This window comes from Stegostoma tigrinum, chromosome 10 (genome assembly GCF_030684315.1).
Source record: "Stegostoma tigrinum isolate sSteTig4 chromosome 10, sSteTig4.hap1, whole genome shotgun sequence".
NCBI lineage: Eukaryota > Metazoa > Chordata > Chondrichthyes > Orectolobiformes > Stegostomatidae > Stegostoma > Stegostoma tigrinum.
The window spans coordinates 70600102-70615290 of NC_081363.1; the positions used below are offsets into that span (position 1 = coordinate 70600102).

The window sequence follows — 15189 nt, forward strand, 5'->3', positions numbered from 1 at the left end:
CTGAAATACAGTCAAGTCATGGAGTCTTTATTGCAGGGAAACAGGGCCTTCAGCCCATCACGTGTGCTGGTCATCAAACATCCATCAAGATGAATCCCATTTTCCAGCACTTGCCCTGTCGCCTTGCACATCTGTTTCTCCACCCCGTTGCCCACTCCGCCGTCCCCCACAGCAAAATAACTAGATTTGGAAAAAGGTTTCTGGTCGCATTGCTTCATCAGGAACAGCACGCAAGCCAATGCAATTATGTTGCATGACAAAATAACTGGAAGCACCCACTTTATCAAGAGTTGAGCAGCACAGTACACCAGAACCATTTGTAATTAATTATCAGACATTATCTCATTTGATTTGGGCTCCAAAACTGGACTTTTTTAAAAACACATTCGTGGGCTCAAATGAGATGCTTCCACATTACAGGGCTCATAAGAGATTTACCAGGATGTTGCCAAGAATAGGGGGTTTTTGTTGTATGGAGAGACTGGAGCATAGGGGGTTAAGTGGTGTCTTGTAGAAGTTGAGGAAATCATAAAGGGGTATAGATAAGGTGAATGGCAGGTGTCTTTTCTCTACAGTGGGGAATTTCAAGACTCGAGGGCATGTTTTTAAGGTGAGAGGGGAAAGTTTAAAAAAGGCGTGGGGGCAATTCTCTTTTTTTTAAATTCAGAGTAGGTCACGCGTCAAATGAACACTCAGAGGAAACGGTGGATAAGGGTACAGTTAGAACGCTTAAAAGACATTTATATTGGGACACGATTCGGAAATGTTTGGGGGGGATATGGGCCAAGCGCAGGCAGGTGAAGCTAGTTTATTTTGGGCCTACGGTCAGCGTGAACTTGTCGGACCAAAGGGCCTGTTTCCATGCTGTATGATTCCTTGGGCCTACAGCTTGGGACTATAATTCTGAGAGTATATGTCATCATGGCCTAAGTCAACATATCATTGCAATTAATGACACTTTAACAAAGACGACAATTTCATCTACTACATGCATTAGATTTTAGATGCATATTTTTTCAGGGGAAACATTTTATTGCTTGCATTCTAAAGTGCAGATGTACTGCTGTTTCTCTCCCAGTCAGAAGGCTCCAAAATTCTAAGTCCTTATGCAAATATGCAAGGAAAGGAAGTTCTTCTTGATTTCTCTTTATTCCAATGATAGCACTTTCACATACAATTGGCATCTGTTTAAATGAGGAAACATGTAGGCCAGTACTGCTGCCCAGATCCACCCAAAGGTAGCCATGATTTTCCAGCTCTACAATGTGGAAAGGCAAGCGAGATGGCTCAAGTTTCAATCTCAACCATTCTCCTGAAACCTGGTGCTCTCCAAACCACAGTGAGGTCTCGTGATCCAAGGCCAGAGCCCCATTCTAAATGCATGTAAAAAGTCTGGTGCTGATCAACCATGATCTAACTGAGTGACAGAGCAGGCCTGATGGACTCAATGTCGATTCCTATTCTGAACCCTCCAGTGGAAGGTTTAAATTATAAGACAAAGCAGTGCCTGCGCACATAGGTGAATTGATCTCAGATGGCTCAAAAACCCTTCCTGGAAATGACTGGATTTCCAGTCATTTAATTCTGGGCTGATACTAGACAAATAACTGAGAATTGTTCCTCTGCTTGACTGATGTTCACAGTGACAGCATCCTGCTGCTCTGAGGCCCACTTTGAATGAACACAAGACCCGGTCCCACACTGCACATTTGCCATCAGGTGAAAGCAAACGTTTTCTCTAAGGATAGAGTCGGAGCACAATTCCAACGTCTTTGGGGGGGAAAAAAAACAAATGTTGTCTACATGAGATCACCTGAACCTCTGGCTAAATGGTTAACTCCCTCAAAAGTACAGTTTAGACTTTGTGAAGCCTGGATGAAAGAATTGTGGGTTCTTTCAAGTACAGCTCCCTCAATTCCTCCCTTGCAGTTCGAAGGGCATAGATTTACACACCCCAAGACTCAGCACAGCAGCAAACATGCTGTCTCAGTTGGGTGACAATGTAGAATGGTCACATTCCTGATTTTTTTTTCTCGTTTCCAGTCAGCCCATTATTGCTGCAGCCTCCGCACAGCTGAGTGGTTCTTGTGCCTTGCTTGACGATATCAGACAAAAATATAATTCAACCTCAGCTTTCATTACTTGAACTTCGCCTCAAATGGCCAATGACCCGAATCAGCCTTGGCAGGTAGACCAAAGTAAAGCTAATACCTGGATTAGCATTCAGCTTCTGAGCACCTAAATTTTACCACTGATGCAAATTATAATCAATCTTTCAGAGGAGCTAAGTGTTCGTTTCTATAACATCTTCAGGGTTGTTTTTAGTGATAGTCTTACTAAGGAGTAAAATAAGATTTACAATTTGATGAATTGTATTGTAATTAGGAAGGAGGTTTTGCATCATACTCTAATCAGTGGTCTAGTCATAAAAGATTTACTGGAAGGTCTGGGGCTACATGAGTGACTGGGGATATGAATAATCCAAAAAAATTTGATGCACTATTTTGGCCATGGGTACATGCATGTTCAGCAAACTTGACAGTTATTTAATATTAATAGTGCCGATTCATTCAACAATTGCCACATTTTCAGTTATGGCTATCTTCATGCATTAGTGACTGTAGTTCATTGCTCCAAATCTAAAGATGTCGAAAATTGATCTTTTTTGACCCATGCCTTTTGTGCCCACACCACACTGCCCTTAATCTCATTATTTCCAACTACATCTTGGCTGCACAATCTGGACTTCCAGCTGAGAGCCAGGCCTTTGGGCAGCCCTCCTGATGTCTGCTTATTTGAGATAGCTATCCTGCTATTTTCTAATTGGATCCCTGAAACAGCTTGGGAGGTGGTCACCAAGCTAAGCATTGAGTCAGCTGTCATTTTTCCTTCACCAAGTTTGTGCGTTCAACAAGACAAACCTTGTCCTGGGGCCGTCAAAACCCTCAGCCACTCACTGAACACTCTCCAAAACTTCTTTATTTCATCAATGTGCACTCCTGGTCCTTCAAACTGCTCTCAAATTAAACTTTCACTAAACTGCAATAACAAAGTGTGGAGCTGGATGAACACAGCAGGCTCCACCAGCTCCATACTGTGTTATCTTGGATTCTACAGCATCTACAGTTCCCATTATCACTCTCACTAAACTGCCTTTGCTGATCCCAACATTCGCTGAAATCATAGATCCTACTCCTAGGGCATTCTGTTGGCTCATCAAACCCCAGCCATTTGTATCATTCCTTCCTCAGCAAAATACTTGCAATACTTCCATCTGTGCGAACTTCCACCATGTGTCACACTTTTCTCTTCTCTCTCAAGTTCTGGAACCTGTTGCCATCTCTCTGGTCCGCCCTCAACTCGTTTTTACCGCTGGCTCCCTTAAAGCATTATTCACCCCTTCAGTGCCAAAGCAATAGCCTAAACCAACGTTACCGACAGACTCTGTGGTTGGGAACTATGGTGGCCAATCAGCTTCTCTACAGTGTTTGTAATGGTCAATCATAGCATCTATCTCACTGAGTGGGCTGCCTTCACTTGGCACTATTCGCTTCTGTCCTAAACAATCAGACTTAAAGATATCTTCACCGATATTTCTCAAGCCATTGAAATAAAAGCAAAATATTGGGGATGTGGGAAATCTGAAATGAAAAAACTCAAACAGCTGCAGAAACTCGGCAGGTTTTACAGCATCAGTGAGTTAGATGCTTTTCTTTTGCCACATCTGAGTCTTGCTTCTCATGCTTTTAAGTTTCAGACAGAACTTTCATTATTCTGCAATTCATACACTCTGGACAAATGCTTTATTTATCAACTACAATAATTGCTTCTCCCTTCGATTTTTTTTTAATCCCATGACATACTTGTCATCTATTCTTTCCCCTCTCCCAACAATTCCACAACTTGTCCTTGATGATCCCTCCCGCTCCCACTCCCCCTTCAAAGAGGTAAAACCCATCAAATTTTGACCTTCCTTCAGTTCCAAAGGATCATATTCGACTCGAAAAATGAACTGGTCCCCTCTCCGCAGATGCTGCCAGACCTGTTCAGAATTGCCAGTACTCTGTTTGTACTTTGCTACTCAATGCAGCAGTCACTTCTGGAGATCCCAAAGGAACATCAGAGAGGTTACAATTTGGTCTTCAGCTATAACACTGCAACTGTAAAGGACACAGAGGAGGTAATGAACAGTTGTCTTGATTGACCTAGCTTCATGTCACTTGTAAAGACTAATTGTAACTGGAGAGACATTTATGCATTGTGGACTATGCAATAGTAACCATCTCGCACTATTATCTTTATTACGACAGCGATATAGTATTTACAGTACTAGACTCATGGCCCAGAGATTGAGAGTTCACATCATAGCATGATAGCCTGGTGCAACTAAAATTTGGTAAATCTAGCAAACTGGTGAAGTAAATTGACACTGAATACTGAGACAAAATGAACGCCCTGCAGGGCTCAATAGCCCTGTCTTGTTTAATCTGCTGATAAGCAAGATAAATCTTATTGCTTTTTGGACAACTAGACAGGAAGAATCAAAGCAGCCTTGTTGGTCACACTGCTGTCTCTGGAATTAATTTTTTTGTTTAATAAAAGCATTGAAAATATGAACATGAAATAGTTGGAATTTGGGGATAACGAAGAAAATAAATGATGCATGAGGTTCTCTCCAAGAGATCACGTTTCACTGCAGGAGGAGTAAAAACCATCCTGTGGTGGGAAACTGATTCACCTGGAGGATCAAGGAACATTCTTGTCTGTTGAGCTATCATGAACACCATCAAACTGGCTATCTTCACGAACACACTTGCACCTCCTCTCCAAGGCTTAGATTGAGCAATGATTCATTTCTTGCGTAGAATGGTTACCATTTCCTATTGTTTGAGTGACCTCCTGTCACTTGATTCTTCTGAAGGACGAAAGGGTCAGCTTATTAAATAGAGGGAATCTCATCAATCCGCTCCAGTAATCACTGTAACCCAAGGCCAGTATGATTCTGGTATCTTGGATTTCCAACAGGATTGGACTCTGCTCTGTGGCATTTCAACTAGGCCAGCAAAGAGACCCTTGCCTGCAGTTGTGTGTGTAATAAGGTAGCCAGGCCATGAGATCTAATTAGTTTCAAACAACTGTCAATCAAAATTCCTATTATCCTAATGAAGAAGGTCATTCAATTCCACTGTAAAAATATTTATTAAGCATAGAACACATCGCACAGAGCCCTTAACTGACAATTCATCAGAAAGTTGTGCCAGTTGGGAAAGAAGATAATTATCTAATGTTGCAATTCTCTTCCAAGATCTGTTCTTACACAGAAAACATTGATAAATTCATAGCTTAAAAATTTTGCATCGTTCCATAGGGCGGCAGCGCTGATAAATGCATACTTATAAATCATTGCGTTCGTTTAAAAATCAGCCATAATAATCCTTACAGTTCTGCTTATAGCTGTAATCGAAAACTTTAACAATTTAAAAAATATCCAGCCAGTTGCATCTCTATCTACTTCATATCAGAGGCAAGTGGAGACAATCCAGCTGGAAGCATGTGGAGCAAGTGAGGTAAACAGTTTAAACTCAGACAGGGCTGGCACTCCATCATTTATCTTGACCTCCATAACTTACAGCACCGCATCAAGCTGTGCCACCGAATTCCAACAGCTTCTTGTTTCAGCGACAACGTAAAAAAGACAGTTCTTTAGCCCCCTGCTGCAGACAAATGTCACTGAATGACATTTTGATCTATTCAACCAGCATTTTTTTTCCCACAAGTAATATACTGATGTGGATTATGTACTGACACAATAGCTTCCATCTGACGCAAAGTGCCATTTCAGATATTTACCAAATCCAGGTTAAAACTTCTAAACCAACAGGCACAGCATATGTACCGCAGTGTGACTTGTCTTGAGTTCCTACGGTCCTTATTCATTTCTAACATGACAGAATAAAAATTTCATGATGTTTTATGAAACAGAAACAACTCAAAGTACTTGCAACAGCGGACCACCTCTGGAGCACAAAAGACAGTTGTTCATCTAACTGCACTCAAGCATTTCACAAACAGGAATATGATGGCTGACCAGCTGATCTGTTCTTAAAAGACACAGACCTGAAACATCAACCCGGTTTTTCTGCTCCACAAATACCATGCTGAGTGTTGCCAGTAATTTTTTCCCCCACTGGTTTTGTTTCTGCCCTTTGCAGTTACTAATTGAGGGAATAATGAGAGTGCCGTGCAAAAAACTATGCTGAGCCGTGGTAGAAATGAGATGGGCAACTCGGCAAAGTTATACAGGTCTTCTTCTGTGTCTGCTTGTTTTTACTTAAGGTAGTTCATAACTTTCAGCAGTTGCTAAATGAACAAACCAATAGATATTTATGAACACTGCCTAGCTGGTATTGAAAAAAACTGACTGTTTCGTGCAGCAACAACGCAAATTGTTTATGACAAGTTGCAAAGGGCATTGAAGTTTGATATTGGTGAATTAATTGACAATGTGGAGGACAGCAAAATATCAAATGCTCTCCCACACCCCATCCCTCAGGTTGCATGTAAAAGGGGCACCATCTGGCCTTTCTGGATCATGCTCATTTGGCACTTTGTTGATCTTTACCTATTCCATTAATAGATCTATATCCAGGGCACTTGGGCCCTCTAAATTCTTTTCCAATACAACCCATCGCACTTCAATCGATCACGTGGAACAGAAAGAAGTGAATCGTTCCAATTTCTGAAGTCCTTGAGTCTCAAATTACAGTGGAATAATTTGACAACTCTCCTTTGCTGTTCCTGAACTTTCCTAACGAAGTGCCAAAATTAACACATCTTTTTAACTGGCAAAAAGGATTTTACAACAGTGAGAGATTCAGAGGAATTGCCACACAACTCGATGGAAATGTAACTCACGGGTAGCTCATTCTTTAAACTATCCGAGATCATATCCACTTCAAAGGTACAATTAAAACCAAAAGCAAGCAAAAAGAATAGGCAACAGGATGCATTAAAAATAAAATGTACGGTCCAGTTGTGGTGCAAACTAAAGAAGGGGACAGTTGTTAAAAGTGACAAAAACTGATATTTGTCATCTTATCTGAGGTTCAGTGGAAAATAAAGGCTGAGATCTAAATGATACAATGCATTTGATACAAAATATTAGAATGCCTGGTAATAAAGATTGCCACATAAATCTGTCGCACTAAAAATTATGCATGTTACTTTTAAAACGAGATGTTTGATTTTTGAAAAAATCCATCAAAAAATGGGTTACAGATCAAAGGTAATCAGACAACTGAACATCACCAACAGATTTGCACACACCTTCTCACAGCACAGATCGTTAAACAGCCTGGGCTAAGCTGCTTGGAGCTGGCAGCAAAAGAGCCAATATGTTGGTAGGTCCGTAGAAGTACTGGAATCACACACAGTTAGAAACAGCATGAGTAGTCATCAGTTATTTATCATCAGCACAACAAGTCTCCATTCTGTTTGAACAGCACATAGTATAGTGCCATACTAAGCTCAATATTACTGTTTCACTGGACTGAGACTAATATGTCTACGACACAAGTTTTAAATATGAAGTGTTTAGTTTCTTTCAGTCATTGAGCAATGCTCTCCCTGCACAGGCAGACAGAGCCTATGAAAGCCATCCATCAATGTCAATCACTATAGATTCTAGCAATTGAATTCCGAAACAGGCACAAGAACTTGATGGGTACAACTCACAGTAATTAACCTGTTCATCTGTTTATGGTTAAAAAGAGCTGAAACATCAGGATTGTGCTTCCAACTGAAACTGATCCATGCAACAGCTCCATCTTAGCCAATACTAAAAAAGAACTGAATCACCCATGGATCTTTCCGTCAGTGTAGCTTCAACTGCTAATTCTGGATACCTCTCTCACGGTGGAAGTCATTAGCTGACAAGGATTTTTCATAAAACTTTAAGCCAATAGATGGTATTTTGGGAAAGGGAGTGATAACGATTCACTGGCTCGACCATTTTGGCTTTTGCATTAAATCAACTGAAGTGAGCCCGCAGAAACTTGCAGGCATCAGCAGGACTCAATAGCCAGGTCTGCTGTGAAAAACTAACATAATCAGATTGCTTGTGGTAACAAAATGCCAGAGGTAAAAGAATGCGAGCTCTGTAATTTGAGCTAGAAGCTGTGGACTCATTTCACATTCGAGACACTCAAATGCATCATCCAGGATGACACTCCAGCACTGCACATTAACAAGGTGCTGACTTTTGGCTGAATAGAGGGATTGAGTTCAAGAGCCGTGAAGTTATGCTCGGGTCCCATCTGTCTTCTCAACGAGACAGCGGTCACCAGGCAGGAGCCAAAAATGAGCAGCGGACTTCTTCCAATGATTAGGTGAAAATTAGTTCCCCAAACTGACAACACATGCGGATACTCTAGTCAGTTTTCAAATTTACGTTTGCTGTGTGCACGTTGCCTGTTGCACTGCTGCACATTATGACAGGGTGGGTTTTCTAACGGTTGATGATGCAGTGTCCACTGCAGAGGTTATTCCCTGCTTACCTTTTCAAGCCCTTGCAGCCGGGGTGTCAGATCCTGTCTAGAACAACAAAGTCCCAGTGCAGTTAGTCCAGAGGGATCAGGCAGAGGAACAACACAGAAGACCCTCAAAACTCTCAGCTGTTGTAACAGGGTACGTCTTTCAAGATCTCAAGTCTTTTCACTTGGGTTAGTGAGTAGTGAGTGTGTTCGAGGGTGCATTTGAGTGATGAAGTCAATAGAACAGTACAGTACAGCACAGTACAGACCCTTCGGCCCACGATACCGTGTCAAACTTTTACCCTAAACCTAAGGTCTATCTAACCTCCATCCCTCTTTTATACCATCATCCATATGCCTATCTAATAGCCGCTTAAATGTCCCTAATGAGGCCGACTCCATTTCTCTCTCTGGCAATGCATTCCATGCCCCAACAACTCTGAGTAAAGAACCTACCTCTGATGTCTCTGCTATATCTATCGCCACTCACTTTAAAACTGTGACCCCTTGTAAATGCTACCTCCACCTTGGAAAAAGTCTCTGGCTGTCTACTCTATCTATACCTCTGATCATTTTGTACACCTTTATCAAGTCACCTCTCATCCTTTGTCACTCTAAAGAGAAAAGCCGTGGCTCTCTCAACCTTGACCCGTAAGAGTTTCCCTCCATACCAGGCAACATCCTGGTAAAATTCCTCTGCACCTTTTCTAACGCTTCCACATCTTTCCTCTAATGAGGTGACCAGAACTGGACACAATACTCCAGATGTGGGCGAACCAGGCTTTTGTACAGCTGGAGCATAACTTCATGGCTTGAACTCAATCCCTCTATTAATGAAAGCTAACACACCATACGCATTCTTAACAACTCTATCCACCTGGGTGGCAGATCTCAAGGAACTGTGGACATGCTCCTCCACACTGCCAAGAATCTTTCCTTGAACCCTGTATCTGCTTTCAAGTTTGTCCTTCCAAAATGAATCACCTCACACTTTTCAGGGTTAAATTCCATCTGCCACTTCTCAGCCCAGCTCTGCATTCTATCCATGTCCCTTTGTAACCTAGAACAGACATCCTCACAGCCCACAACGTGATCCACCTTGGTATTGTCTACGAACTTGCTAATCCATCCTTCCACTCCTTCATCCAAATCATTTACACAAATCACAAATAGAAGAGGACCCAGAACAGATCCTTGTGGTACGCTGTTTGTAACTGAGCACCATGTTGAATATTTTCTGTCCACTGCCACCCTTTGTCTTCTAAGAGTCAGCCAATTCTGAATCCAATCGGTCAAATTTCCCCCATCCCATGCCTCCTTACCTTCTGCATGAGCCTACCATGGGGAACCTTATCAAACACCTTACTTAAATCCATGTATATCACATTCACTGCTCCACCTTCATCCACGTGTTTGCTCACCTCTTCAAAGAATTCACTAAGGTTTGTGAGGTATGATCTACCCCTCACAAATCCATACTGACTGTCATGAATCAAACTGTGCCTTTGCAAGTGATCATAAATCCTGTGTCTCAAAGCCCTTTCCAATAATTTGTCCACCACTGACGTAAGACTAACTGGAGTTCCTGTGAGGTGTGAATACTGAAGAAAAGTATTCTTTAAGGACCTCTCCTATCTCTTTAGGCTCCGTGCACAAACTTCCTTTACAATCCTTGATCGGCGCTACCCTTTCTCTGGTCATTCTCTTAATCCTCACATACATGTGAATAGCTTGGAGTTTTCCTTGATCCTAGCCACCAAGGTTTTCTCATGCCCCCTTACAGCTCCTTCCTGGATAACTTGTATCCCTCTAGAGCCTTTTCCATTCATCTTTTCCTAAACCTTACATAAGCCTCCATCCTCCTCTTAACCAGTCGTTCCAACTCTCTTAAGGACAATGGCTCCCTCACTCGCCTGCATCTTCCCAGCCTGCTAGGGACAAACATATCGAGCACGCACAGTATGCATTCCTCAAACAATCTCTACATTTCAATAGTGCTCTTCCATGACAGCATCTGTTCCCAAATTTTGTTACCCTGTTCTTGCCAAACTGAATTGTAATTACCCTTCCCCCGATTATAAACTTTACCCTGCTGTATGTACATGTCCTTATGCATGGCTGTCATGAAAGAAACAGAGTTATGATCGCTACCGTCAGAATGCTCTTCTACCAACAGGTCTAACACTTGGCCCAGTTTGTTGCCAAGCACCAAATCCAAAGTGGCCTCTCCTCATGTTGGTCTACCTACATACTGTGTCAGGAATCCCCCCGAACGCAGTGGACAAAATCTGTTCCATCTAAACTATGACAACTAAAATATTTCCAATCAATATTTGGAAAGTTGAACTCACCCATGACTACAACCTTGTGACTTCTGCACCTTTCCAGAATCTGCCTCCCAATCCGCTCCTCCACTTCTCTGCAACTACTGATCTGTAAAAAAAAACCCCAACAAAGTGACTGCTCCTTTCTTGTTCCTGACCTCAACCCAAACTGACTCTGCAGACAAATCATTCTCAAACTGCCTTTCGTAGCTGCTATACTCGCCCTGACTAGTAATGCCACTCCCCAACCTGTTTTTCCACGCTCCTTATTTCTTTTTAAGCATCTAAATCCCAGAATTTCCAACAACCATTCCTCTTCCTGAGTTACCGAAGTTTCTATAATGTCCACAGCATCTTAGTTCCAAATACCGACCCATGCTGTAAGTTCATCCACTTTATTTCTGATACTTCTAGCATTGAAATATGCACACCTCAAACCATCTCATTGTCCGCAATTACGCTCCATCAACTGCATTTCTTTATTAACCACCTCACTCCCTGTTGTGTCTGTTGGAAGGCTGACTACCTCATCCTCCGAATTATAAATTCGGTTCCCCACACCATGCCAAACTGGTTTAAGCCATCCCGTGCAGCTCTAGTAAACTTCGCTCCCAGGATATTTGTGCCCTTCCAGTTCAGGTGCAAACTGTCCTTACTGTACAGTCCAACCTTCCCCAGAATGTGCTCCAATTGTCCACATAATAGAAGCCCTCCCTCCTACACCAGCCCTGTAGCCACGTGCTTAGCTGCACTCTCTCCCTATTTCTTAAATCGTTATCACGTGGCACTGGTAGTAATCCAGAGATAACTACCTTGTTTGTCCTAGACTTCAGCTTCCAACCTAACTCCCTGTACTTGTTTTTCACGTTCTCTTTTTCTACCCCTGTCATTGGTACCGATGTGTGCCGTGACTGCTGGTTGCTCACCCTCCCCTCTAAGGATCCTGAAGACACAATCTGAGACATCATAGACCCTGGCACCTAGGAGGCAACATACCATCCGTTCATCTCGTTTGCATCCACAGAACTAACTGTCTGCCTCTTTCTATCGAATCCCCCACTACAACTGCTCTCCTATTTATATGTTTCCTTCTGGCTTGCGTTCCCTGCACACACCCGTCGCTGAAAACAAGAGGGCCGTTTGCTGCACGAGTTAAGTTTTTATACTGGGACAATCAAAAACCGCCTTACCTTCCCGTCGGCACTCTGGCTCACGCTGCTGCCGCTAAAAACAAGAGGTGTCAATGGTGGAATGGGACTTGGGCTGAGGCTGTAGATGGATCAGAAGGGTTTGGGTAGTCATTTTTGAGGCTTGGGTAGTCATTTTTGAGGCATGGGTAGTCAGCTTAGTGGGTGAGCGGAAAGGAGTTCGAACTGGGAGTTGGACATGACAAGCTGGGTATCATCGTTAACCAGTGAGATACACCAAGTCTAAAAATTGGTGGATATCCAAGCAAGTCCGACATACTTGGTCCATATCCCTGAAAGTGATAAATTTAACAGACATGTGTGTTGTGTCTTGGGCAGCGTAGAACTGCAAATCAGAAGTTTAACCTTCCCTGGCAATTGCAATGGATGGATATGTCAGACCTGGCTGATGGTCCTAACATACAATTCAGTGTATTGTTGCTCCCAATATTGGAAAATCTGGCCCAATGTCTCAAAAGTACTGCAGTGCTCGTGAAGAACTTGCAGTTATCTTTCAGACATAAAAGAGACTATAGAGATGCAAGCTCTTTCTTCTTTGTTCTCTCAAACTCATCTTGGGCATTTCAGCATGTAACCAGTTATTGTGAAGGAACAAAAACAAAGTTGCTGGAAAAGCTCAGCTGGTCTGGCAGCATCCGGTGACCCTTCCTCAGAACACACTTGCTGTGCATACAGTCTAAAATATCACATGCAGCAAAGAACAAAGAAACTGCACAGACTCTGGGGACATCTGAGATGGACGAGAAATTTTGTCACCGCAGAAGTAGCTTAGGACCGACAACTCCTATTGTACAGATGTTAAGCATCTGGTGGCAACACCTAAGGTTAACATAGCAATTGGTTAAAACTGAAATCATCTTCTCCCCATAAGCCTAATCCTCCAAAGAACAGTGATGCACTGTCCTTGGCTGACAATTGCAGGCATTATCGCATGCTTCGCTCTTTGTGCCTTTGTAGTCAGAATATTCGATCTTAGTTAGAACGATAAAGCATTGGTGAAAAAGGCTGGCTGAGGATCAATATAGAGGGCTTGTTCCTTCTTACAACATCAGCTGTTGTTTTTGGGTCATATTTTACAGCATTTAAGTTATCAAGTACCTCCAACTTTCATAGATTCAAAAAATTGTGGTCGAATGCATTACTTGCCAGTGGCACCAGTACAATAGAAAAGCAGCTGGAATGCCATAAATAAAACTACATGATAACCAGAGAGAGCAGTATCAATTAGCATCAATTTAAAAAATACTGGGGAAATACCGATATTGAAATGGAAACATGTTTACTCATCTGTCTGCTATGAATGACCAGACTCATGGCTGTTTTTTTTGGGTTTACAAGATGTAATGAAGGTTGTACCACAGAGATCAATGCAGAGGCCTCAACCTTTCACAGTTTATGTAAATCACTTGAATGAAGGGGCAGAGGTGTGGTTGCTACAGTTGTCCTCGACACAGATTGATAGCAATGTTAAACAATGGAGGAAGAGAAAGAAGCAAATTATCTAAATGGTGAGCGATTCCAGAGAAACTGAGGAAACTGCAAGTCCAAATGCAAAGTTAAAGCAGAATTACAAAGGATACTCATCACTAACAGTTCCTCTGGTTAAGCAGCTTGCAAAGGTATTAACAAATCATTTCCATCAACAGTACTAAGCTTGAACATTCTGGTTCTTGGCTGGCTCGCAAGAATTACAAGTGGAAGTCCGTTAAAATGGCAATATTGTAGCTGGACTGTGTTCATAGGAAAAAGTATTTTCTCCTGTTTTTAACCAGCAAAACGAATTTTCACATCAATATTCACCTCTTTTCAGCGCTATGAGACCTTCACATTTTAAGGAAGTTTGCAGTGTACAGAACCACATCATAATGGACATGCATGTTGTTCAGATGGCACCCTCATTTCTTCAATGGAGTGAAGTAGGCAGAAGGTTATAAAGAAGCTTTTTAAAAATTACTCATTAAAGATCTAAAATTCATGAAAATAAGCTGAGACTTTAGATCTAGAAAGCAAGAAATGCAAATTTGATATTAATAAACAATACAAATAGAAACAAAACATAGCAAAGAGAAACATGAATAGGTCCCTCGACCCTAGTCTGTCATTGGATAAGATCATCGTGGAGCTGATTACTCCACATTCTTGCCGATCCACGACAACCTTCCTGCCTTTAGCAAGAATCTACCTACCTTGACTTTAGAAATATTCAACAACTCCTTCTCCCTACCCCTGTCTTTTTCAAGAAAGAGCTCTAAGGATTCACGAACCTGCCAGAAAATATTTCTCATCTCTGCCTGGACTGGGCAACTCCTCGTTTTTTTTACAAACAGTGACTCCCAGCACAATCCTTAAAGAGGAAACATCCTTTCCATGTGCATCCTCTCAAAACGCTTCAGGATGTTTCAATCATCTTGCCTGTTACCCTTCAAACTGGACCGGATAAAGCAGATTGTCAAAATGGCTTCACAATACAAGCTAGCCATTCCAAGTATTGGTCTTGTAAATCTAATCTCAACTGCTTCAAACACATGTACATCCTTCCTGAAGTAAGGAGGCCAACACGAAGCACCGGACTCCAGTTTCAGTTGCAGTGGTAGGCTGTTTAATTAGGCATGACCTTCCTACTTTTAGATTCAATTCCCCTTCCAATAAGCAATCACATTATATTAGTCTTCCTAATTGCTTACTGTACTTGCATTCTAACCTTATGATTTGTGCACATGGACCTCACATTTCCTCAGTTTCTCTGGAATCTCTTACCATTTAGATTATCTGCTTCTTCTCTTCCTGCACTGTTACCATTCGTACCAATCTGTGTGTTAAGGACACCTTTAGCAACCGTACCTCTGCCCCTTCATTCAAGTCATTTACATAAATTGTGAAAGGTTGACGCCTCTGCATCGATCACTGTGATACAACATTTGCTACATTTTGCCAACCCAATCAAAATCTATTTAAGCTTACTCTCTGCTTCTCATCTACCAGCCAATCTTATATCCACAACGATATGTAACCACTTACACCACAAGCACTTGATTTCTGCAGTAACTTTCAGTGTGGCACTTTATCGTTGGCCTTCAGGAAATCTATGTAAATGTTACTTTTCAAGTAATTCCAAAAGGTTGGTTA

At 42.0% G+C, this 15189-nt stretch overlaps 1 protein-coding gene across 21 annotated transcripts in view; it reads right to left on the reverse strand.

The window, feature by feature from the left end:
• LOC125455632 (alpha-(1,6)-fucosyltransferase) overlaps positions 1-15189 on the reverse strand; it is a 658909-nt gene that overhangs the window by 237635 nt on the left and 406085 nt on the right. Inside the window, exons 5-6 of one of the 21 annotated variants that reach the window (XM_059649247.1) lie at positions 10883-10964; positions 7327-7417 (exon numbers count right to left, since the gene is read on the reverse strand). The exons of 19 other annotated variants lie outside the window; for them this stretch is intronic. The gene's annotated coding sequence lies outside the window, so the exon portion shown is untranslated. The remainder of the gene's footprint in view (positions 1-7326; positions 7418-10882; positions 10965-15189) is intronic. One more of the 21 variants, XM_059649245.1, reaches the window with a different exon arrangement.